The following is a 24,981-nucleotide window of genomic DNA, read 5'->3' as shown; positions in this document are numbered from 1 at the left end:
AAGCTCCAGATACGGCGGCAAGAACGGATACGGCGCGCGCGGAGTATCGGACACGGAGGGGAGCGGCGGATACGCGTCTCGTCAGTGGCGGAGCAAGGGAAGGAGAAAGAAGAAAGTGGGAGAGGGAGAAAAAGGAACACACCTAACCTGGTAGTTGACGGCTGTGGAGGATGATGAACAGTAACAGAGGCAGAAGGTAAAAGAAAGGATACTAGGGTTTGGTATTTGGGCTTTCCTAAAAAAAGAGTTGGGCTCGTCAACTTTAAAGTGGGCTGGTGTTTCTTTTAAAACATTTTCAAATTGGGTAAACAAAAAAACAATGACTGGGTAAATATTTAAACTTGTTTAGTTTATTGACCAAAAAAAAAAAAAAAAAAAAAAAAAAAAAAAAAAACTTGTTTAGTTTTTGAAAAAAATAACTATAATATTTAGTTAATATATATATTTAAAAAAGTGTGGCCATATGTAATCATATTCTATGTTCCAATATTTTTTTTAAAAAAGGCACTAATTCTATTAGAAAAAAATGTATCCATGTATCGTACTTTTGATAATATGTTATATGACATGCTCTCTTTATTTTATGAGTTTTTTTATATATATATATGTCGTATCCCCGTATCCTACTTTTTTATTTTAGCCGTATCGCCGTATCCGTGTCTGTATCGTATCCGTATCTGTATCCGTGTCCGTGCTTCATAGGTTAGGTCCTAAGTTTCTGGATCTTTATCATACACAAGGGTGATATTCTCCTGTGGATAATTGTGCAACAGAAGTAACTGACGTGTATAATAGTGACATCGTTGGTTGGGGCATTTTGTAGGTTGGGGCATGATGCTATCTAAAGAAACAGGGTCTAGAGGAGGAGAAGAGAAGTCTCTAAATCTCTGAAAGTAGGAAATCCCAATTGTCCAGTCGAGCATCCGTAAGAACTTCTCAAATGTTACAACCAAAGGATAAGCATCTTTCGGAAGACCATTGAAATGATCTGGTAGATCAGAATTTCTACGACATATGGATCTGCACACACATAACATGATCTAATAAAATTAGGTACCTACTCTTTCATTTTCTCTACTTCAGGATAAAAACTGTTCCATGATCAACATGTAAAAAAGTGTCTATACTGTTATTCATCTTAAGACAACATACTTTTGCAACTGAATTTGGTTCTTAACTTTTCGACACAGCCTAGGACTAGTTGTGACAAATAATTGACGTAAGAATGGATCGCCGGGCTCGGTGTTAAGTGCCAAATTTACTTAAATTATCATATTATAATTGACACTTATTTGTTCTAAACATGTGAATTATCATTCAAATATCCCCATTTTTATATGTTTGTAAATATTTAGATTTTACTAGTATTATGCTTTAAATATAGTCTAAATCATGATGAATCTTTGGGTTTTGTTGTAGGGATGAATATCCAAAGAAATATGCAAGATTTGGTGAAGTAATGAAGGTATTCAAGGTTTCTGGTCCAAAGGTGCTAAGCATCAGCCTATGGGTGCTAAACACCATATAGATAGGGAATGAAGAATTAAAATATGTCAAAACCATGCTTAGCATCCATAATGGGTGCTAAGCGCCCTAAGACGGTGGGGAAAACCCAACTTTGGAGAAACAGGGTGCTAAGCGCCCAGGATAGGGTGCTAAGCACCCTGACCAGATCTGATCCTTATAAAGTGCGAATTTCAGTCAGATTAGAGAACCCTTCACTTGGAAAACAAACCCAAAAGAGAGAAAACTCAAAGGAGATCATCAAGGAAGGTCTAGGAGGCTAGAGAGAAGGCTTTGGAGCCGATTTCATCGCCGGGGAACCGTCACGGATTCGGTTTTTCATCGTTCTTCTTCTCTTTTATGATTGTAAAGCTATCCATGGAAATGGATAGCTAATTTCTCAATTGTTGGGATTAGAACTAGTTGTTTTGATGCTCATGTAATCTATTTGATTTCCTTTCATGCAAATTTCATGTTTCTATGTTAAAGAATCAATGGTTTTCTCTTATGCTTCAAGCTATATCTTAGGTTGATCCCCTTGGGTATTTTGATTGATTCAAACTTGTGTAGGGAACTCACATGATCTTGAGTCTGAACTAGAGTTAATCATATGTTTCTTTTCCATGATCCAATGATTTTTACCTTGTGCTTCATGCTTGTTTTGGATTGATCACCTAGAACATGAATTTAGATTTAATAGGATGGTGGGAACTAACTATTTAAATCTGAAATAGGTAAAATCATCTAATGATTCTAAGGTCTAGGGATAGGGTTAGATCATTAGTTTATTCAAACATCCATGCTTAATGCTACTCACTATTGTTAATCGATCAAGGGATTGAAGGTTAATATAGTTGAGTTGATAATCTTCTACTCCTGGGGACTGGGTAGTAAGATAAGAAATGGTGGGAGGAATCAATTGAATAGAACGATATTTGTATGTGAATCAATAGAATACATAGAGGTCAAACAACGAAACTCTAATCCCAGCAAAACTATCTACCTTGGTGAATCCAATTACTTTATCTGCTTTCTTTATATTTTCATGTTCTTAAACAAACCTCTAATATCTCTGTTAACCATCATTTGAGTTTGTTAGCTATTGAACGGCATAAGTATTACATCTTCTTGTGGATACGAAAAAACCCTTTACTATACTACAATTGAGTCTTGAAAGGGATTCAAGAGTAATGTGGTAAAAACTCTTTCAACACTCGGAACTTTGAAGAATCTTCTCCATTTGAACTAACTTGGTGGTCAATGCTGTTGTTTCTCCAGTGCCAGCCCGACCAAGTACAAATGTACTTTTGCGAGAGGAAATCATCTCCTGTTCTTCTTGTGAGAGTTTGGAGGGAAGATCAAACTTGTTGCTGTTTTTATCCAGTAACTTCCTGACCACAACTGTAGAGAAATAGTAACGCTCATCAACCTTGTCCTTTGTAGTCATTTCAGCATCAGTCCTCTTCAGTTTCTCCAAATATGTTCTTGATTTATCCCAACTAATAGGGACCTCAATTAACCTAGAAAAGAAGCAAAAGACATTTTGTTAGTTAGCAATAACAGCTCTGCTGCAACTAAATTCAAATGAAAAAACTTATTGATCATCAAGTAAACGTCGCTCAGTGCAACCTCTTTTGAAATTGTCTGTGTACGATTCAAATGTATCATTCAGACTCTTCTCTAGTTCAAGGATCCGATCTGGTGGCCGTATGTCCCAAACTTTCAGAGCTTGGGTGTAGCTTCTCTGTTTGGTTACAATTTCATTTGAACAAATGAGTATCGTATTTTCAACTTTAAACTTTTTTAATCATATTCAGTGCACCGACTTGTTTCATCTTTGGTTTCCATCCCTCTGAAAGCCGATGTAGAAGGTGAAACACAGACTTTTGTACACGATTTTGCTCCAGCTTTTTAAACGATTACAGGAATTGGGGAGTGAACATAACTTGCAGAAACATCAAATGTGGAAATGTAAGCTAACAGTCAAGCACATGAACAATTACTGAAATTAAAATTACAATATTGATAATCCAGATAGATACCTTCCACCTAGAATGTCTGAAATAGACACTATTTGCAAAAAGGAAATCTTCCAGACGTCATATTGAACCTGACGAAGAGAAAGAAGTGTCGACAGCGTCGTGGAAGCAACAACGTGGGTTAGAGATGGAGATGGTGAAAGCGAAAATGGAGCCGCGGCGGTGCATCGGAGAGGGAGGAAGTGGCGACATTGTGGGTTCATGGAAGATAAGGAGAGCAAATGGAAAGAACACTCCTCTTTCCCATATCTGATATTTATCTACCCATAAAAATATCAATATTGCATTTTTCTGTTGGCTCCATAAATTATCCCACAAATTTTGTACTATTTTTCAATTTTTATATGTAGCCTACTCGACCACATTTTAGATAGAGTAATAATAACAATTTTCAATGTTATTTCCAGCAACTAATTTGGACTTTAACAAAGCCCAAAGCCTGCAAAGCAATTTAAGCACATAATGAGTACTTTGACAGAAAAAAGGCACATAATGTGTACATAATTTTTTTATTCATTGGAAAACAATAATGAGTATACAATGAGCACATAATGGAGAAGCAAAGAGGAAACCCTAGCAGAGATGAGAAGAGGGAGAAGTTGTGAGAGAAAAAAGAGAAGTAGTGAAAGAAGCAGTTATGATATTTACTTCTGTAACTTTGATTTGACATTCCCATTCATATTACTTGTGGAGCAAATGTAGGTGCAAAACAGGCAAGTTTCGCACTTTAGGAGTGTTTCCCCCTCCATAGCGATGTGGTTAGCCTCAAAGGCCGCAAAGTAAGCCTTCTCAGCTGCCTTGGCAACCTCCTCTACAAACTTCTCAGTTGCACCAAAATTCACGCACTTCGCTGCTTAATTGGTGGAAAGGGTAGAAGCAGTAGCAACTACCTGAAACTCTCATTCCAAAAGTTAATTGTGTAAAAAAAATATAAGTTAGTTAATTAAAACAAAATAAATGAGTATCTAAAATGGTTCACAACAACTCACGATATATGTTTTTATCATCAGTGGTGAGAATTGAGGGTAGAGTGTGATCTTGACGCCCTTCTTTTTCGTCGTGGCCATGACCGACCAGGTAAATAAACATTTGTGAGCCCCTTTCAACATTTCCCAACATGTAAGTGATACTGTCCTAGATTCTTTTCATGTGGGACGAAGAAACTTCCTCTTGTCACACAGTATGAGGAACTTCTCTAATGGAATTTTAAACTTGGACTTTGCAAGGTTGAAAATCTTGTGCACCTCATTGAGGATCATAGTAAATCTTCCTTGACCCACCCTATCACGTGGGTATGTCATACCAATGATAATTCGTTGTTTTTCTGTTTTCTAACAGCTAGCTCAACACCCAACTACACTTTCAATATTATTCATTATTTTTCTGTTTTATGTCTTGTGCTTCAGTTAGCAGGCACGTTGATCTCTTAGTCTATTTGATGGGATTCTGTAGAAATAGCTGATTTGTTTGAACTCTTGTAGTTCCTTCTTGGGCTAGGCTCTTTCTTAATGGAATAGCTCACTTTGACAAAAAAAATAGTTACTATGTTTTCCTTCCTTTTATTATGATCACGTGAAATCATTTAGAATTTAATTATATCATTTCTCTTTTTATATCCTTGCTCTATTTTCAGTGGCAGATCCTCGGGGAAAAGCAAGTGGGTTCTGAATCTTTTCGTAAAGTTAGTTATGGACTCTTAACTATTTGCATATATTGGACATGTCTTTTATTTTAACCTTGCTTTTATTCTCATTACTTAATTTTTTTCTCTCTTAGTGTGATTGAAAGCAGAATCTCTCATTAGGTGCAATACATGCAAATTTGTCACCTGCATTTTCAGTTTTTCTATTTTCTGGCAGCTAGCTTAACACCAAACTACCCTGTCAGTACTATTTGTTGTTTTTATATTTTCTGTCTTCATTCGCTACAGGCAAATTATGTTGTTTTCAAAGTTGATAATAATGTCTCTCAAAAAAAGTTGATAATAGTGGAACAACAACTTTAAGCTGTTCAGCTTCTTGTAAGGATTTATATATTAAACACAGTTAATTACTTTATATGAAAAGATAAAATCATGCAAGTCTGTAGGTTTTTTTCCTATGTTTTCCTTTCTTTTATTATGATCACATGTAATCATATAGAATTAAGTCAATAGTCTCTAGCCTTATTTGGGATTTAGTTATATCATTTCTCTTTTTATAACCTTGCTTTATTTTGGATGGCAGATACTCGAGGAAAAGCAAGTGGGTCCTAAATCTTTTCGTAGAGTTAGTTCTTAACTCTTAACTATTTGCATATATTGACTTTCAAAAAAAAAACTATTTGCCTATATTGGACGTGTCTTTGATTTTTATCAACTCTAACAAAAACAATAAAAATGGTTATTCGAATTTTTGTCAAAAGTTCGATTCTTAGGAGACGTAAATTAAGAGAAATCTTTGGCCTTCAACATATTCGGATTTTACAAGAGTGATAGAGAAAAAAATACATGTGGATACACGCAATGATTTTTTTCCAGATAATTAAAATTAGTGTGTTTTTTGGAGAAAACCTATGAGGCCCATCCGCTGCCACCTTTAGCGTCAGCCAGCATGCATCTGCCACCTCTGATGTAAGGAAGTCGCAACATTTGCATCTACGACGGTGGAAGAGTTCACCTCCTTAACCTTCGTCGGTTCACTCTGCTGTGAAGCTTTTGTCAGTGTTCAAGACTTTATTTGCAGGATACACGAGTTAAGGAGATCTTCCAATTGCGTCGCACATGCACTTATCTGTACCGCTTACCGTAATTTGGCTGAGAAGATTAACATTGACGCCTAATAGGCAACTACTTATTTTACGATGTGGATGTTGATGCCAACAACTTGGCTCTCCAAGCGGAAGCTCTTGTGAAGTGCAGTGTATGCAGATTTGTCACCTGCATTTGTTTTTGCTTGGTTCATTCTGTGTATCTTCATTCAACCCATTTGTTTCTTGTCTTTCCTTATTTTATTGTGTGTTTATCATTTTTCTGAAAGTTTGTTCACGTATTGAAAATAAAATAGCTAAGGATTTTTCATAAGAATAATGTTCACTTAATGCAATACGAATTTAATTTCAATTGAAATCACAAAATTTTATATGATTGTACCCACAGTAGGTGAGTTATAATTATACAAAATATAAATATTCATACTTACAATAAATTTTGTGAAATGATGAGATTATATCATACGTCAATCATACTTGAACGACTATAAATCTTTTATGCATAGAAGTTGTTACAGTTTCAAAAAAATAAAATAAAAAAGATAAGGAAGTTGTTCAATAGCGCGTTAGATGAAATAAATTAGCCTCTCGCACTATAGTGCCATAAAAAAATTAAAATACCATGATGTCTACGCAAGGAACGTGTGTGAAGTGAATGCAAAATTCATATTGAATTTGAAAGTAGGGAAGGAACGTGGGGTCGTATTTTTTTATAGGCTAAAATGAATTAATGAGATGCATAAGGGATGTGTCAAGTTGATGCCCACGCGCAGAAAGAAAAATGAAAATTATGAAAATATTTAATTAAAAAACAGACAAAATTGAAATATGTGGTAGAATGAAGGGTTAATGAGAAATAACTTTCATTCCCATGAAAATGTAAGATTCTCCTTCTTTGATATGAGAATAACATTTATAAAATCAAGTGTAGTTTACATGTCTAGGAATCCTTCATGCCCGGAAATAAAAAATTTAAAACTTATACCAACCCTGGGAATGTTGCATTCGCAACCTCACATTTTCGAGAATATTTTAAGATATCTCTCTAACAAATGTCCCATAATTTCTCACAAACTATTCAACAAAATCACACCAAATTTCATTATGTAGGCCGCACAACCACAAGATCAAAAATCCTTCAAACAATTTCAGGTCCTCATTAATGGAGAGAAAATTATGTTTAAATTTGAAAGAGGTTGCAGATGGGAAAAAAATCTAAGCAATACTCTTCACTTGATCTTGAACTTTTGTTGCATTCCTTTTCTCTAACATTTTTGTAAAAAGACACATACAGTACGTACTTGTGTTATACAATCCTTCATTTATTAAGAAAAATAAATGCTCCGTTAGGATATTAATTTTAAAAGTGGAAGTGTATAACAAATGGGAAAAATCATCTTATAGTAAAGGTATCGATACATATTCAACAGATGTTGGTCACAATGATAAAAATGGTTGTTTAAACTCTAGTAAAGAATTTAGTTTTTAGGAACCGCACTTTTGAATAAAATTTTAGCCTTCGTCGTACTTAAATTGAAATTGTAACAAGAATTTAATATGAAAAGATAATACATGATACATGGCACATGCAATGACTTCGTCTACCAACATGATTTATTGTAATCTATAAGATACAACCCCTTTTTTTTGTCGAAGTTGTTAGTCTTACAATAGACTGGGCAAAAAACCCACAAAGATACAAGGCCGAGGCCCAAATCGAACGTCTACACGCAGGGCAGATAAGCATGAACTTTAAGTGCTGCCCGCAAGACGTTAAAAGCTAAAAATACTATAATCAACAGAGGCAAGGAGAAAACATTTAAGCCTCCTATAATTTACAAAAAAAATGGTCCCCAACATGAGCTAAAAACAAGGACACAAATTACAAACACATGGGGTAGTTCCAAAGACATTAACTTGTCATAAAGATTCCCACTCAACCACTGACTTGTCCCCATTAAGCAGCACCACCGGCAGAGAAAACAAAGAAGCTAATGCTTCACAACAGTGAAACCTGGCGAGGAAGAAAGAGCTTCTCTGTTTCTAAGAGGCAGCAAACAATGAAGAGGCTTGAAGTGTGGCGAGGTGACCTGAGACAAGGGAGCCAAATTAACCAACTCCTTGAGCTAGGGCTTCATACCTTGGAAGCAAGCTGGACATTTTGTCTTGTTGTATAACCTGCTTCAGATCCCTTGGCTGATTCCACATCCAATCTGGTGGGAGGGCTCTCTTTGCTGCTAATTGAGCCACTAGATGTGCAGCTGCATTGCCAGAACGGGCCACCCAGGTAAATTCCCAATAATCTTTCCCATATCTTAACTCATTGATGTCTTGTATAATTGGTTGAATTTCCCAGAATTGATTCTCCCCTCTGCATGCTTGGATAACTTGCAGATTATTTGTCTCAAAAACCACCTTATCCCACCCAAGGTTCACCGCCAAGCACACTGCCAATCTTAAAGTCATAGCCTCCGCAGCTAAGGGAGATGAAGCAACAGTGAGATTATAACAACCATGGATGAAGTCTCCTCTCTCATCTCTAGTGACTATACATGTGCTTGTTTTCTTTTAGTACTTTTCAAAACCAGCATCAGGATTGCATTTCAGGTACCCCTGATGAGGTCTTTTCCATATCTGGCTTTGAGCTCTGTTTGTCCCTTGTGATACTTGCTTATCCACCTGGATTGTTTCTTCAAAGTATTCCTTCTGGCTAGCCTTAATCATCTCCACCACTCTCAAAGGGTTAGGTTCTATGCCCTTGAAAGTGCAATCATTCCGTGCTTTCCAGATTCCCCATAGAGTAAACCCCAGGGTTGCAGTGGCCTGTTCATAGCCCTCTCCTCTTTGTTTCAGCTGGTCGAAAATTGTAGCCATCCACCCTGCAAAATCGATTACATGAGCAGCTCCTGGGTTGAGTTGGAGTTGTCCCCCAAACCACACAAGTCGAGTCCAGCCACACTCCAAAAAGGTGTGAATTAAAGTTTCTTTTGCTTATCTACACACAAGGCATAAGTCTTCTCTGGCACAATTCCTTTTTAACAGGTTCGATTTAACAGCCACTGCATTCTTGCAAACTTTCCACAGGAAAACTTTGATCTTATGGGGGAGGAGGGCCCCCCATATTCCTTGCCATAACGAGCTAGTCGGCGAGTTAGAGGAGGAAGCCCTATTCTCATTACTATCCAGATTTTTCCTTGCTTGTGTATAACCAGACTTTACAGTATAGGTCCCTGATTTGATGTGTGGCCAAAAAAGTCTGTCTTCTCCTCCCCCCCCAGCAGAAGGGGGTTTGAAGAATCCTTCCGAGGTCAGTAACAGGGCACACCTCTCTTATCTTTTGGACATCCCATTTCTTGTTGGTTTCATCGAGCAAGATATTCACTTTGAGTCCTTCAGGGGAATCATCAGTTCCAAGTCTACCTCCACCGCTAACCCATTCTTATTTCCACAAATCCACTTCTGTTCCATCTCTTATGCTCCATCTACCATTATTTAGTAGGAAATTCCTACCCTCAATCATGCTAGTCCAGGCCCATGAAGGTCTTCTAGGTAGTTTGGCCCTCAGAAAGGTGGTGTCATAGTAATAAATACCTTTTAGAATTTTGGCCCAAAGAGCACATCCTCATTCTGGTACAACCTCCAAGCTTGCTTAGCAAGAAGGGAAAGGTTCAAGAGTTCTAGGTCCTTGAAACCCAAACCGCCATCCATCTTCCTCATTGTGAGGATATCTCATTTCCTCCAGTGTATCCCCTTCTCTTTATCACCTCTCCACCAGAAGTTTGCAATTCTTCTGCTCAACTCCTTACAGAAAGTCCTTGGAAATTTCACGATAGACATGAAGTAGGTAGGTATTGCCTGCAACACTGCCTTGACTAAGGTCTCTTTTCCAGCTTGATTTAATAAATTCCCTTTCCAGCCCTGGATCTTGTTTAGAAGCCTCTCCTTTATCCAGGCAAGGGCACTTGTTTTTTATCTTCCCCATTCTGCCGGTACTCCCAAATACATGCCCGGTGAGTCCCAAACTTGTATAGACAAAATATCAGCTAGCCCTCTCATTCTTCCTCGATCCATATTGTTACCCCCCATCAACCCTGATTTCAAATAATTTATGCGCTGACCCGAGGCATTAGAGAAGCTATTTAAAATACCTTGAAGCTGGAACAGTTCCCCATCATTAGCTTTAGCAAACAGGATGGCATCGTCGGCAAAAAAGGAGATGAGTGATGGACGGTGTTGCCTGACCTAGCTTGACTCCTTCTAATAAACCCCTCTCTTGAGCATTATGCAGCATACGCGAAAGGACATCAATAGCTAAGATGAAGAGATATGGTGAAATGGGGTCTCCTTGTCGGAGCCCCCTCTCAGGTTGCAGCCTTCTGCCCAAGGTACCATTAATTTTATATCTGTAAGAAACGCTTCCAACCAGTGCCATGATCATATCCACCCACCTTCCATCAAAGCCATAAGCCCTTAGAACTTTGTCAAGAAAAACCCAGTCCAAGCGATCATACACTTTATTCATGTCCAGCTTGATGATCACGTTCTCCTTTCCATTCCTCGATGTCTTCTTAAGGAAGTGAAAAGCTTATTGCACAATTAACAGGGTATCCTGAATCTGTCTGCCTTCAATGAAAGCGCTCTGGAACGGGGTAATAATTCTGCCCATGAAATGCTTGAGCCTTGTGACTACCACTCGAGATATGACTTTTGCAATGAAATTACAACAACTGATTGGCCGGTAGTGGTTGACACTTTTAGGCAGTTGAATCTTGTGGATGAGAACCACTTGAGCTTCATTGACCTCTGCTGGTAGGGTTCCAGTTTCAAAGAAGCTTTTAATAGCTTTGGTCACCGCCTCCTGGACCGTAAGCCATTGTTTTTGATAAAAAGCCCATTCATGCTATCTGGGCCTAGAGCCTTTAAATCCCCTAGGTTAAAAACCGCCTCCTTGATTTCATCATCGTTGATTGGTGCAAGTAATTCCTGATTAAGCTCATCAGTCACTAGTTTTGGGATTTGCGAGATACACTCCTCCAGGCCACTGATTTGTGAGCTTTTGTAAACTTCTTGAAAGTGTTCATAAATTAAGTTGTGTATTTCAGCCTCTTCTTCGCACCAATCCCCTGTATCTTTCCTGATTCTTGCAATCCTATTTCGGTCCCTTCTTTGTATTGTAGAGGCATGGAAGAACCTCGTATTTTTATCTCCCTACTTCAGCCATTTAACCCTTGATCGTTGGTTACAGTAAATCTCTTCTCTTTTCCATAGTTCCTTTATTCTATCCTGGAGTGCCTTAATTTGCTGGATGATCTCTGTGGGTTGAACACCATTCTGTAGCTCTTGAACTCTTCTCTTTATCCCCAGAATTTTTCTATCTGCTTTCTTGAACTTTCCGGTGCTCCATCTGATTAGTTCTTGTTTGCACTTGTCGCTTCTTGCAAGCAGATCTTTCCATTCATTTTCCTCTTCTTCCCTGTCAAGCCACCCTTCCTTGACAATTCGTGGACATTCCTCATCTTCCTCCCACATAGCCTCATATTTAAAAGCTCTATCCCCTCTAATCTTTGGACACACATCAAAATAATTGGTGCATGATCAGAGCTAATGATTGGGAGTGCTCTCGCAGCAACATTAGGATAGATTGACTGCCAGCTCCAATTTACTACCACCCGGTCAAGTTTCTCCCTCGTAATAACTCCTTGTCTAGGATTACTTACCCAGGTGAACTTGTTCCCTTTTAGATCAACATCCATCAAGTTGGACTCATCCAGGAAATCCCTAAACAGTTCCATGCGGCTTCTGATCGGAGGATGGAGGCCTTCCTTCTCACATGGGCTAATTACCTCGTTAAAGTCTCCTAAGCAACACCAAGGTCGTTGGTGTGGAGGCTTAAGGTGGCTCAGGATATTCCAGAAACTTTGTCTAGCATTGTAAGTAGGATGTGCATAGATAAAAGTAGCAAACCAATCCACTCGCTTCTGATTATCTAGGATTCTACAGTGAATGTAGTTTGAAGATGCTTGCAGCATTATGACCTGCAAATCATCTTTCCACAAAAGACATAACCCTCCTGATTGGCCAGCTGCTTCCATACAAAACCAGTTTGGATATTTAAGGGTTAAAGATAGTCTCCTAACTCTCTCCTTTGGAGCCCTAGTCTCCATTAGAAAGATGATCGACGACTGGACTTTTCTGCTCAACTCCTTGAGCTCGCTTGCTGTCGCAGGAGCCGCCATCCCACGACAGTTCCAACTAAGATAACTCATGGCGCCCTTGGGGGCATGGGGTGTCCCGCCTCCTCAGCCTTAAGTAACATGGTAGTGGAGAAATCAACAGAAGTTCTTCCTGCCTGATTTATGCAAACTCTCTTGAAAGATCTAGTTTATTCAATTAAGTTGTCCCCTTCCTCTGTAGTAATTACCCTCCTTTTGAGTGATAGAGCCCTGGAGAAACCTGCTGCCAACTGTATCATGTTGTTTCCATCAAGAGCTTTCTCATTCCCTACGTTGGTATTTGCTCCTTCATCCTCTTCTGCCATCTGAACAAAATACTCGAGGTTATTTGATTGGACCACAGATATATGTTGTTCCTTATCTGGTCTTCTCTCTCTAAGCTCACTGCTACATTTTCTCCTGGCTCTTTCTATCTCTTCATCATAGAGCACTGCCCCAAAGCCACTCGTCTGCCCCTGTTATGGACTGGGATAGTCCAAAATTATAACTCCCTGTTTAAGCCCTACATTCTCTTTGAGAAAGCCCAGATCTTCCACTCTCTCCGGCCCCGGCCCTACACTTGGGACATTAGATCCCAGTGGGACACATCAAACTCCTAGCTCTCTTGCCTGTCCCTTTTGTTTGGGGTCACTACTGGCCTCACCTTTTCCCTCTGTCGTTACCCTCACTCCCGGTTGTAGCAATGGCTCCCCCTCAGAAGGCACCCCTCTGTCCTGAGTCTTCCCCTCTTCTTCTATCATTGTGTCTGTATTTGGGCATTCTCCTGATGATTTCTCTCCCACCTCCAAATCACCTTCCATTATATCTTCCTTGTGGTTTCCAGCCCTCAGTTCAACATTTCTTACTTCTTGGGGAGTCTGGGGTAGTGCGTCTTCACGAGAGTAGTTTCCTTCTTCCATTGCACTCGTTGTCTCTGGAGTCTGCTGCCTTTCTTGTTCTCCTTTAGGGTTGGTCTCCTGTTGAAAGATTTTTTCTACACTGATACTACTTTCAAAATCCTCAAGATTCAATTGTAGTATAGCATAGGGTTTTGTCGTATCCGCAGGGAATTGCTAACACAAATGTCGTTCTTTAGTAAAATTACCCAAGCAATAGATTTTCAAAAGGTTGATAATTGTTTCGGTGACCAAAACACATTCAAATTAAACAAAGCGAGAGTAAAAAGATTGATATCAAGAGAGAAAGTTGTTGGAATTGGAGTTCATCGTTTAACTATTAGTGTCCTATGATTCTATATGAATATTCATTCCTATCCATGATTCATCTACACCATTTCTACCCTACTTCATTGATTCCTCACATGAGTGGATATCTATAACTTACTTTCCTAAACATTGATTCCTCACATGCATAGAAAAGCTAAGTTATCTTTAAGCTCAGATGTTTAAGGGACTAACAAACCTAACTCTATTCCTAGCAATTAGATTTATTAGATGGTTAACTCTAGGTTGGACTCTAGACGTTGTAGCTTCCGCTCTTGCGCCGAATCAAGCGATATGTTCTAGGTGCGCAAACTAAAACATAGCATTAAGAACAAGAGAAAACCATTGAATCATGTAATAGAAATGATATTTTCATATAGAAATCAAGAAGAACAAGTCATAGTTAAAGGCTACATCCAAATCCAACAAAGAAACTTAGCAACCCATATCCATGGATTGCTTACAAAGCTTACAAGAGGAAACTAAGGTGAAAGCGGTGACCCGTGTCGTCCTCGGTGTGTCTCCAGCACGATGGATGGTGGATCAAAGCTCCCAAAGTTCCTTTCCTTCTTCTCTATGCAATTTTCTCTCTAAGAGGTCCAAAATATGTCAAGAGATGCCTCAATTCTGATCTGGTCGAGCCTTTTATAAAACAGGGCAACAGTTTCGCTTAAGCTGATAAAGGTGTCGCTTAAGCGAGCAGGTTTCTTCACCTTCAGGTAAGGTCTTTGGCTTAAGTGAGACCAATTCTCGCTTAAGCCGAATTGTCTTCCAGAACCACTGCTACTGCCATGTAATTTGGCTTAAGCGAGGCAACATTTGGCTTAAGCGAAGTTCAATATATCTGCCACTGCTACTGCCATGTAGTTTGGCTTAAGCGAGCCAACTTTTGGCTTAAGCGAACTTCAATATTTTTAGCCCCTTTTGATCTTCAAATGGTTGGATCTTCTTGACTTTTCTCCTACAATAAAAATCAAAGAGTCTAAATGATAAAACTAACATATCTTACATTTATCTATATAAAAACTATCTACTTACTAAATTAACCTTATTGAGGGATAATTTGAAAGATAACGTACACATTTATAACAGATAAGTGCCGAAATTAATATAGAAAATCAGGTAAATTTGACACTTATCATCTCCTCCTCTTCTCTGCTGTTGGAACCTTCTGGCTTAGTGTAAGGTCTGCATACAAACTTTTTAGTTTTGGGACCTATTTTCATTCTCCAATAGTCCAGCTCAGTACGCTTATGACTCGCATCTCTAGCGTTCTCCGGTTCTTGCCCTGTATTCCCCATCGGTTTTGACATTACAATACTTGCTATGTTTCGTGCCTGACTAACCCCTAGGCTCTGGGAGTATCGTGGGACTTTGTTATTGCAGGCAGACATGGCTCTCTGCTTTTTACATTCTTTTTGCTCGTGACCCATAACACCACACTTATAACACATGCCCTGGAGCTTCTCATAACGTAGATAGACCCAGATCTTTGGGAGATCCTTTCTAGGCACCCAAAAACCTGTAGGGATGAGTTTCGTAATGTCCAAGTTTACTCTTACCCGAAAGAAGGTGCGCATCATTCTTCCTCCAACATTGGGGTTTTCAACTCCCAACACCTCACCTATCTGTGTCGCCACCTTGTAGACATTACTAGTGCTCATAACTTCAAGGGGTAATCCGTGGATTTGCACCCAAAAGGGAATCATGTCAAAGTTAACCTCAAAAATCGAGATCTGGGGTGCCCAATGCTGCAAGCTCAAAACATTACCCAACACATGCCATGGGGCCTCTTTCATGATCTTCACTGCCTGTTCTTCCTCTTTAAAGGTAAAGAGAAAGGTATTTACACCCATATCAGTAACTTGTAGATCCTCTGGGTTTCCCCACACTTTGATGATCATTCCTCTAGTCACGTTCTTGTTCAGCGGTTTGCTGCAAACTATTCTGCATGCAATCGTTCTTTTAGCTAGTTCCTCACCACCTTCTTCATCCACTTGTAGATCCACTGTAGCACCATCCAGACTCCGGATCTCCTCCTGTGTGGACTCAGCTCCTGGCTCTTCAGTAGCACTGGAAGAAGCCATTCAAGCTGAATGACTACGCACAACTAAGCTTCAAAGTACTCTTAGCTCTTGTGAGTGGAAAAAGGACACAAACACAACACCCACTATACAGGGTGGAAGAGAATCTCTAGCTTCTCTAGAGAAAAAGAACTCTCCTTAGAAAACCTCTGACTTTAGTTCCAAAGTTCAGACAACTTTTGAAACCCTAGCAGAGCTCCAAGAGAAGCAAATTAGATTCACCTCTTCAAATATTTGAAGATAGCACTTTAACTAAGATACAACCCTTTGAAACAATATATCTATAATTTCGTTGATGGGGCGTTGAGCTATCAATTAAAGGCCCAAAATCTAATTTATGTGAGACTAAAAAGTTTGGGCTGGGCCAAACTTTATCAACATAACCAAAAACAAAACAAACGAATTCCATCTCTAAAATTCCTTTTGACAAAAAATTATCTCCAAAATTTCAACTATATTTCAAAGCTTTTTTGAGATTGAAATTAAAAAAATATATTTCAAAGCTCAATTTATCAATAAAATTCAAGATACATGCATAACGAAATTTCATAACTTTTTTATTTATTTTTATATAACGTGAGATTGATTTATATGGTGGGTTAAATCACCCCGTCATGAATAATTTAGAAAGCCACCGTTATAAATGGTGTGTAGTTATGACATAATTAGGCACGGCAACGAGCTGGTTGGGTCGCAACAGGTTGAGGTTGAGGGTTAAGGAGAGAAAACTACATCTAATTTTGAAAGTTGTTGCAAACGGGACAAAAAGTAAATATAAAATATGACGACTAATTAGATTAGGCCTAGGGTTTAGACCCTTTATACGATAAAAGGAAAGGATCTTTCATAGCATGGTCGTTCACTTGAATACTAGTAAAATGCAGTGACTAGTCTCTAAAACTCTTTTAAAAAATACCCAATATTATATTCTCACCACGCTATTTTTTTTCTTTTGGTTACATTATATAAGCAAGTCCCCAAATAATAGTTGAAGTGGTAAGAGCTAAAAGACATGTGAATCGGGGGAGGGGGGAATTTAGGGATTAATCCCTGGAGGGTGCAATATATCTTAACGATGTACCAAAAAACATTATATAAGCAACACGCAGAAAAGGTTGTCTAAAATGTATCAACCATCAGTTTGTGACTATTAATGCCATTAAAGACTAATTTTAATCATTTTTTTACAGCACTAAATACTTGTTTTATATATAATAATATGAAAACAATTATTACGCGATAATTGTTGTTTTTCTACTTAAAATGTTACATTTTCTCACCGTGTAGCCATAAAATACGAGAAATTTTACTAAGACGATTATGCAACAATGAAACATGAGACAATTAAAAATTGTTATGTAAAATTTTATGAAACTGTTATTATATATCCATGACTACGCTTTTAAACCGTTATGTTATGTAAAATGAAAATCATGTTGTGCAGTGTCATTTCATGGATACTCTTTGAATAGTTGACGTGAATTTTTTGTTTCTTCACCTTCAACCTTCTTCCATCTCCTTTTCAATTTTTCAGTTCACTATATTCTTTGTTTCTCACAAACAGCTTGAATCGTGTATATCACTAAGAGGCTCTTAAAATAAATCAAAAAAGTTAGGCTATGATTATCGGTTACTTGTCTTGTGTTATGTTATAATATTCCAATTTACATGAAACATTGACTTATCCTCATCTCTATATATGTGTGAGGTGAGCAAAGTAGAAAGTCAGAGGATAAAAGTTCAGATAGGCTTTTGAGTCGAGATCTTTCAATAGGCAGTGTAATTGAGAAACAAATTGATCGTATATATGTTGTTATTTGATTGATACATGTTCAAGATCAACCCCAACGTTCAATAAATTAAATAGTGCGCGTCATTATTAACCTCTGTTGCTGTCAATAGTTTTGTTGTGTGTATATATATGTTTAATTTGTTAGTTCTATTATTTATATCATATAGGTTAGATATGTGTTTTGGATAATAAGTTACTTCAGTATTAGAGTTTTTATTAACCAATAAGTTTAGAGTTGATTATTGTTGCCGTCAATTATTTTAATAAAAAATTAAATTTCAACATATAATAGATGAGTATGTGTTCCCGTTTGGTTGAGCATGTGTTACTTCTCGTCTTCTTAGTTTGCGGCTGAGGTGTTCCCGTTTGGTTGAGCCTGTGTTACTTCTCGTCTTCTTAGTTTGCGGCTGAGGTGTTCCCGATTGGTTGAGCTTGTGTTGCTTCTCGCCTTATTAGATGCGGCCGAAGTGTTCCCGTTTGGTTGAGCATGTGTTGCTTCTGGTCTCGAGTTGCGACTGAGGAGTTCCCATTTTCGCCTTATTAGTTGCTACCTGTTTTGCTTGGTCGAGTTTGCTTTGGTTGGTGGTTGATCGTCTTTGGTTTTCAATTTAGGTGTTGTTTGTTTGTTTGACGGGAAGCATATGGTGATAGGTCTTTTGGTTGGGGTCTTGTTTGGTGTTGTATGAGTTTTTTCGGGGATTTTCAATTCCTTAGGCTTTTTATCTTTATCGTGGTTGGGTTTTTATTCAGTCTGCGTGAGAGATTGCGATTGGTTGGGCTTTGTTCTTTACAATCTTTTTTAACATTGTACTTTTATCAATATATATCATTTTGCTTTTGAAAAAAAAATGAATATGTGCATTGTTCACGCTTTAAGTTTAAGTAGGCAACTCTTACATGACAAGACGTGTTAGAAATATAATTATTCATGTGTGTCATTTACCCAAAAGATTAACCAATCGATTACGAATAATTGAACAGATTTTGCGGGAACCTAAGTGTAAAAGGTGGAACTATTTTTTTTATAGCTTATAATAAAGGCTAAAATAATTAATTTTGACTTTTTGGCCCATATTGTAAAGTAGATCTTGAAACAATGTGGACTAACATTACTCAAGTACTATATAATTATATGCGGTGTTTGAATTTTTAATACAAATGTAAACTAATATTAGCCATACGCTTAATCAATGCATGGATATTGCAATTAGGTTTTCTTATACATGTTTGGTAATGAGCTGAGTGTTCACTTATAGCTTGATGGAAGGTTTCGCCCTTATTTAATCAAGGTTGTCCCATTAGACACTTCATCATACTATATACGTTTATAAAAAAATATGGTCGTTATTTTCATACTAGAATTTATCTAATTCTCTTAACTCTTGTTGGTAATTTACTCTCTTGGAATAATAGAGGGTTTTCTTTTCCATCTCAAATAAGAAGAAGTTACGCACATTATTTATTTACAATTCTCAATTACTTGTTATATACAACAAGCTTATATCATGTCTCTACATCATTGATCTTGTATGAGTTGCTTTTATAAGGTAATACTAATTAACATATCTTGATATGTTAATAGTGAAGCTTAAATTTAGATTAAAAGGAGAAGCATAATATATATTATTTATGTGGTGGTAAATGTGGATGCACGTACATTGTGATAAATCCAAACACACACAATGAGAGATATTTAAAAAATAAAAACTGATAGTTTGTTGTAAATAAAAAACTGAAAGTTTGTTATTTGGAAAATGACTTGGCAGCAGACATTCAAGCAGAGAGAGTGAGTGGTGCAACTCACCATTAAATACTGTACTGTACTGTGGTCGATGTCAGCATTTTAAATTAAAAATTCATTACTACAGTATGAAACTTTATATAGATAGTTGTAAAATGTTGTATTACAAAGTAAAAAATGTAAGAATTAGTTGAAAATTTTAACGCTTGTACGAAATTTTTGAATTATTCAAAAACATAAATTTGATATAATGGTAATTGCAGTCTTTTAATTTGAAATTTTCCCTCTTTTTAATATGAATTGAACTAGGTATGTGTACATAGTTTTAGACTCTTCTTTCAGGTTATGTTTGAGGTCTAGTTGATAAGCTAGTTGAAAACTTATAACAGTTAATTTGTTTATTATGCTAATTTTTATATTCCTAAAATTCTGAAAACCTGTTTTTGTCAAATTTTTAGAATTATTATAAATTGGAGTTATAAATTAAAATAATTACAACGTAACCAATAATTAAAATAATTATAAATTTAAATGACATAAAATTTTTACAAAATTAATAAATTTGGAAGATTTTTTTATAAGATCAATACACTCATATTATTAAACTTCTGAAATAAAAGAAGCATCTACATCAAGAGAATCAATTGCTAACTAAGAATATAAAAAATGGGGTGGGCAATTTGCCTTCCTAGAAACATGAGTGTATCTAACCGATGGAAAAGAATCAGCTAATAACAATTTGCAATCAGGCATAACAGGTTCAATGGAAGATGGGCATGCTTCAAAAATCAAAGCATTATGGATGATAAGTGAGCCAGTTTCAAACAGATAATGCAACAAACCATGAGGCACTGTCGTGAAGGTCCCAGTTGAAAAGTTCAGAGCACAAGATGAAGACCATGCATGAAGTAAAGGGCACCTAAATTTGATCAGACTTGAAGCCAATAGGAGACAAAAACTACATAGCTAGCTATAAACACATTGTCGTGAAAAAAAAAAGTGATTTAGGGATTCATGGATCCATACCAAATTTGGAAGAATTTTGTAGAATATAATATTCAAAACTGCTATTTGGCACGACAAATAGCGGCACGAGGAGGCATGACCGCATTAATTTGGTCGGTGATTTTTATTTTATTTTTTAAAATTAAATAGAAATCACGATTGCCACCCCACATTATGTTCGTGCAAGATCGTGCTATGTAGCATTTTGCTATAAGAGCATCTCCAATGCAAGGTTCTTAGTTCTTATTTTTGAGTTAAGAACTAAGAACTGACGAGATGACGTGGAGTTCTTAGTTCTTAAAAATAAGAACTAGGTTCTTATATAAGATGTTTTATTTTTTGAGTTCTTAGCATGAAAAGTTAATTTTTTTTCTCTCATTCATCAATTCATTTAATTTAGATATTGAATTAGCATTTAAATTTAAATCAAAATTATATAAAAGTAAAAAATATTACTATTATAATGATATTGTGGGACCAAATGAATAGTGCTAAGAACTAAGAACTAAGAACTCATGGTTGGAGCAAAATGTGCATAGAGTTGCTTAAGCACATGTGGCAGTACGGGCCCACATGAATAGTGCTAAAAACTAAGAAATAAGAACTAGCATTGGAGATGCTCTAAGGTTAAAAGAAAAAAAATCTAAAGTCTTATGTTTTCGTTGAAATTGAAGATTTTGGTGAGTGAGTTTTGATGAAAATAAAATATTCAAGTGCATTTGTTTTGAATTAAAAAAATGTCATTTTTTTCAGGGAAAGCTCAACTTCATTCAATTAACAAAAGAGTCTATGAAGAGAGCTTCAACTACTTTTTCAGAAGGATCATCCCACCACGCATGAGAAGGCCACATAGACTTTTAGCTGTATAGAACAAGAGATAATATTTTTTTTAGAGGTTCTAAGAAAATGATAAGTTAATTTAAATTGGTTACACTAATTAAATTTATTTTTTATTTTCTCTCTCATGCATTATAATAGATTTTTATGGTATTCTAATCAAAGTACTTTTTCCAAATAATATGATCTTCAAATTTTTTAAAATAATATTATTTTAAATTCTTTTTTTTTCCGATACATCGGAAAATAATATTATTTTAAATTCTGAAACAAACATCTAAAATATTTCAAAAAATAATATTTTTTCAAAAGTTAATATTTTGAAAAAAACTGAAACAAACCAATCTTAATGATTAATTTTATTTGTAAAAGAATTACTTAAAATATGAAAATTTGAGAATTTCAAGTACAAAGTGATAAAGGGACCTATTTATAAAAATTATCAAGAAGTCAATATTACACCTCATCTGTATGAGAGTGACTAAAGTGCAATCAAACATATAAATTTGAATCGGTAAAGTCATAATTCTAATTTTTTATAAAGTTATGTATTGTTGCTATTAGTTTATTAAAAAGACCAGATCAAGAGAAAGGACCAGAAGTAGTTGTTGATTCGAATCATTGACCCACTAATGATCGAAACTCTAAAGTGCCTTGCCAAATATTAGACTATGCTCCTTCACGTGTTGTTACTATTCACATATTTATAAATAAATCAACCAAATTAATCTAAGTAGCTTTTTCTTCTTCTTAGTTTGTGGTTAAAAATATACTTAAATATGTTTTTCGTACATATAACATATAACATATGTAAGGGTGATTTAGTTTTGATACCTATATTTTTTGTTTGATTTTAGTCATAAATTGAAAAGAAATATGATGATTTTAGTCTCTCTTTTCGATAGTCGTTATAAAAATCGTGAATAAAGGATGACGAGCGATTAGGGTCCTAGCATATGGAATGCCTCATGGAGGTGAATAGAGCAAAAATAAATCTGTAGGGTATTAAGTATTCACTAGTTAAAAAATTTGAAATGGAAGAAATAAAGAATGCAGGGAATGTGAGGGTAGTAAGTGTCCGGGGCCCGATGGTTTTAATTTTAATTTCATCAAAGGGAATTGGGACTTGTTCAAACCTGAAATCTGTAGGGTATTAGAAGAATTTTGGGAACATGCTAAACTACCAAGAGGGTGTAATCCTTCCTTTGTGACTCTTGTTCCTAAGGTGGAGGCACCCGCGGGGTTAAATGATTATCGACCAATCTCATTGATTGGTTGCATGTATAAGATTATAGCTAAAGTTTTAGCGTGTAGGCTTAGAGGGGTTATAGGATCAGTAATAGAAGAAACTCAGTTTGCATTTGTCGGGGGTAGAAACATGCTAGATGGGGTAGTTATTGCAAATGAGATTGTGGACGAAGCCAAAAGAGAGAAAAAACCCTGTTGTATTTTTAAGATAGATTTCGAAAAGGCCTATGATTCAGTGGACAGGGATTTTCTATACTATATGCTCAACAGGTTGGGTTTTGGTGAGAGATGGATCCGGTGGATGAGATGTTGTGTGGAATCAGGTTCAGTCTCAATCCTTGTCAACGGCAGCCCCACTGAAGAATTTATAACGCATAAGGGGCTTAGGCAAGGCGACCCCTTAGCGCCTTTCCTGTTTCTAATCATTGCGGAAGATTTGGGGGGTTTGGTGAAAAAGGCAGTAAATCTGAACATGTTTAAAGGGTATAAGGTGGGGTCAAATAATGTGCAAATCTCCCATTTGCAATTTGCAGATGACACATTAATTATAGGTGAGGTGGATGCTGGAAATGTACTTGTAATGAAAGGTATATTGAGGTGGTTTGAGCTTATCTCGGGGCTCAAAGTGAACTTTTGTAAGAGCAAACTGGCAGTAATAGGGGCACCAGAACCTGTTCTGTGGAGGTATGCAGAAATGTTAAATTGTAAAACAATGTCCACTCCATTCAAATACTTGGGGGTGATGGTAGGCGCAAACCCGATGAGGGTTTCTTCATGGGAAACAATTATCCAGAAATTCAGGAAGAAGTTATCCACTTGGAAAGCTAAGAATCTGTCCTTTGGTGGCCGCATATGCCTGGTAAATTATGTTCTGACTTCTCTTCCTCTTTTTTATCTTTCATTTTTTAGAATTCCTATCTCTGTGGCAAATAAACTAACATGATTACAAAGGAATTTCTTATGGGGAGGGTGTGAGGAAGAGAAAAAGATACCTTGGGTAAAATGGGAGAAATTATGTTATCCAAAGGAGAGAGGGGGGTTGGGAATTAAAGATATTCTTGGTTTTAATGGGGCCTTATTAGGAAAATGGAGGTGGAGGCTATTAGTAGAGAGAGGGTGCCTATGGTGGAATGTGTTGGCGTCAAGGTACGGGGAGGTGAGTGATCTCAGCAACCAGGGGCTATTCAAGAAGGGGTCTATATGGTGGAGGGATTTGGGGAAGGTTAGTGAGGGGGGAGGTAATGGGGGATGGTTTGTGAGTGGGGTAAGAAGGAAGATTGGGATGGGTCATGACATAAAATTCTGGAAAGAGTGTTGGGTGGGGAGTCAATCCTTAGAAAATAAATTTCAGAGGTTGTATAATATTTCAGATCAACAGCAGATGTGCGTTGCTGAAATGGGGTGTTGGGAAGAGGGTAGGTGGGATTGGAGATTCTTATGGAGGCGATCCTTCTTTGAGTGGGAGAAGAGTCTTTTCTCTGATTTGATGCAGGTAATTAGCTCAGTTTCCCTGTCAAGAAATTCAAGTGATGGCTGGCAATGGCTAAGGGATCCTGCTGGTGTTTATTCGGTTAAGTCTGCATACACCTCAATCATGGCTTCAGATGGAAGAGAAATGGATGATATTGAATCTAACTTCTTTAAAGAGGTCTGGTGTAACTCTGTACCCTCAAAGGTAGCTGCTACGGGTTGGAAGATAGGACTCCAAAGGATGCCAACAATGGACAACTTGATCAAGAGAGGTTTGGTGATTCATAGTAACAACTCTGGTCAGTGCGTCTTCTGTAGAGATCAAGTGGAAACATCTTCCCACTTGTTCTTTTCATGCAGGATAGTTTATGGTATTTGGATGACTTGTTATAACTGGATGGGAATTCAAGGTGTGTTACCGAAAGAAGGAATGCTCCATTTTCTTCAACATGCGATTCCTTGGAAAGGGAAAAAAGTGAACGGATGGTGGAAAGCTGTATGGTTTGCAACTATTTGGAGTATATGGCTATGTAGGAATGCTGTCATCTTCAAGTCAGGGATCTTTGATATTGAGGAATTATGCAGCTTAATAAAATGGAGGGCATGGACTTGGCTTAGAGCGAGAGTTCCTTCCTTTAAAGTATCTCATTATGAGTGGGACAAGGATCCAATCTATTGTTTGTCCATGGGAGCTGCTGCGTGACTTGAGGACCATTACATTATGCAACTGGTATTATGTGGAAAAAGATGGTTCTAGGCTAAATTTATCTTACATGGAGAGAAATATGGGATCCAATTGTTTCAGGGTCTGTTAGGAATATTTTTCTGTAACTTTTCTTCTACCTTTTGTACGTCTTCACTCTTCTCTTCTTCTCTAATCCTTGCTTCTTGTATTATGGGTTGGAGTACCCCTTGTACTCCCTTATAATGCATGTCTTTTGCTTCTCAAAAAAAAAAGTACGTTAACTGTTTTGGGAAATCAAAGTGGACACTATAGCTGTTTTGACCAATAAATGTCTTTCTTTGAGATTAAACTTGTATCATCACCCTTACATATATCTAGTTTTTCTTACCACTAG

General features: G+C 37.0%; 1 long non-coding RNA gene across 2 annotated transcripts; it reads left to right on the top strand.

Annotated features, from left to right (window-relative positions):
- The first annotated feature begins 7,923 nt into the window (after positions 1–7,923).
- LOC130729198 (uncharacterized) lies at positions 7,924–17,306 on the top strand. 2 transcript variants are annotated; one of them, XR_009015903.1, is made up of 3 exons: positions 7,967–8,577; positions 8,685–15,555; positions 15,729–17,306. It is a non-coding gene; the product is annotated as an uncharacterized LOC130729198 (long non-coding RNA). The 2 variants fall into 2 exon arrangements; XR_009015902.1 differs by having other exon boundaries at positions 7,924–8,577; positions 8,685–17,306.
- The last annotated feature ends 7,675 nt before the right edge of the window (positions 17,307–24,981 follow it).

Source organism: Lotus japonicus, chromosome 1 (assembly GCF_012489685.1).
Source record: "Lotus japonicus ecotype B-129 chromosome 1, LjGifu_v1.2".
Lineage (NCBI taxonomy): Eukaryota > Viridiplantae > Streptophyta > Magnoliopsida > Fabales > Fabaceae > Lotus > Lotus japonicus.
The sequence above is the reverse complement of the archived record's forward strand: the minus strand, read 5'-3'. Positions and strand labels throughout refer to the sequence as shown.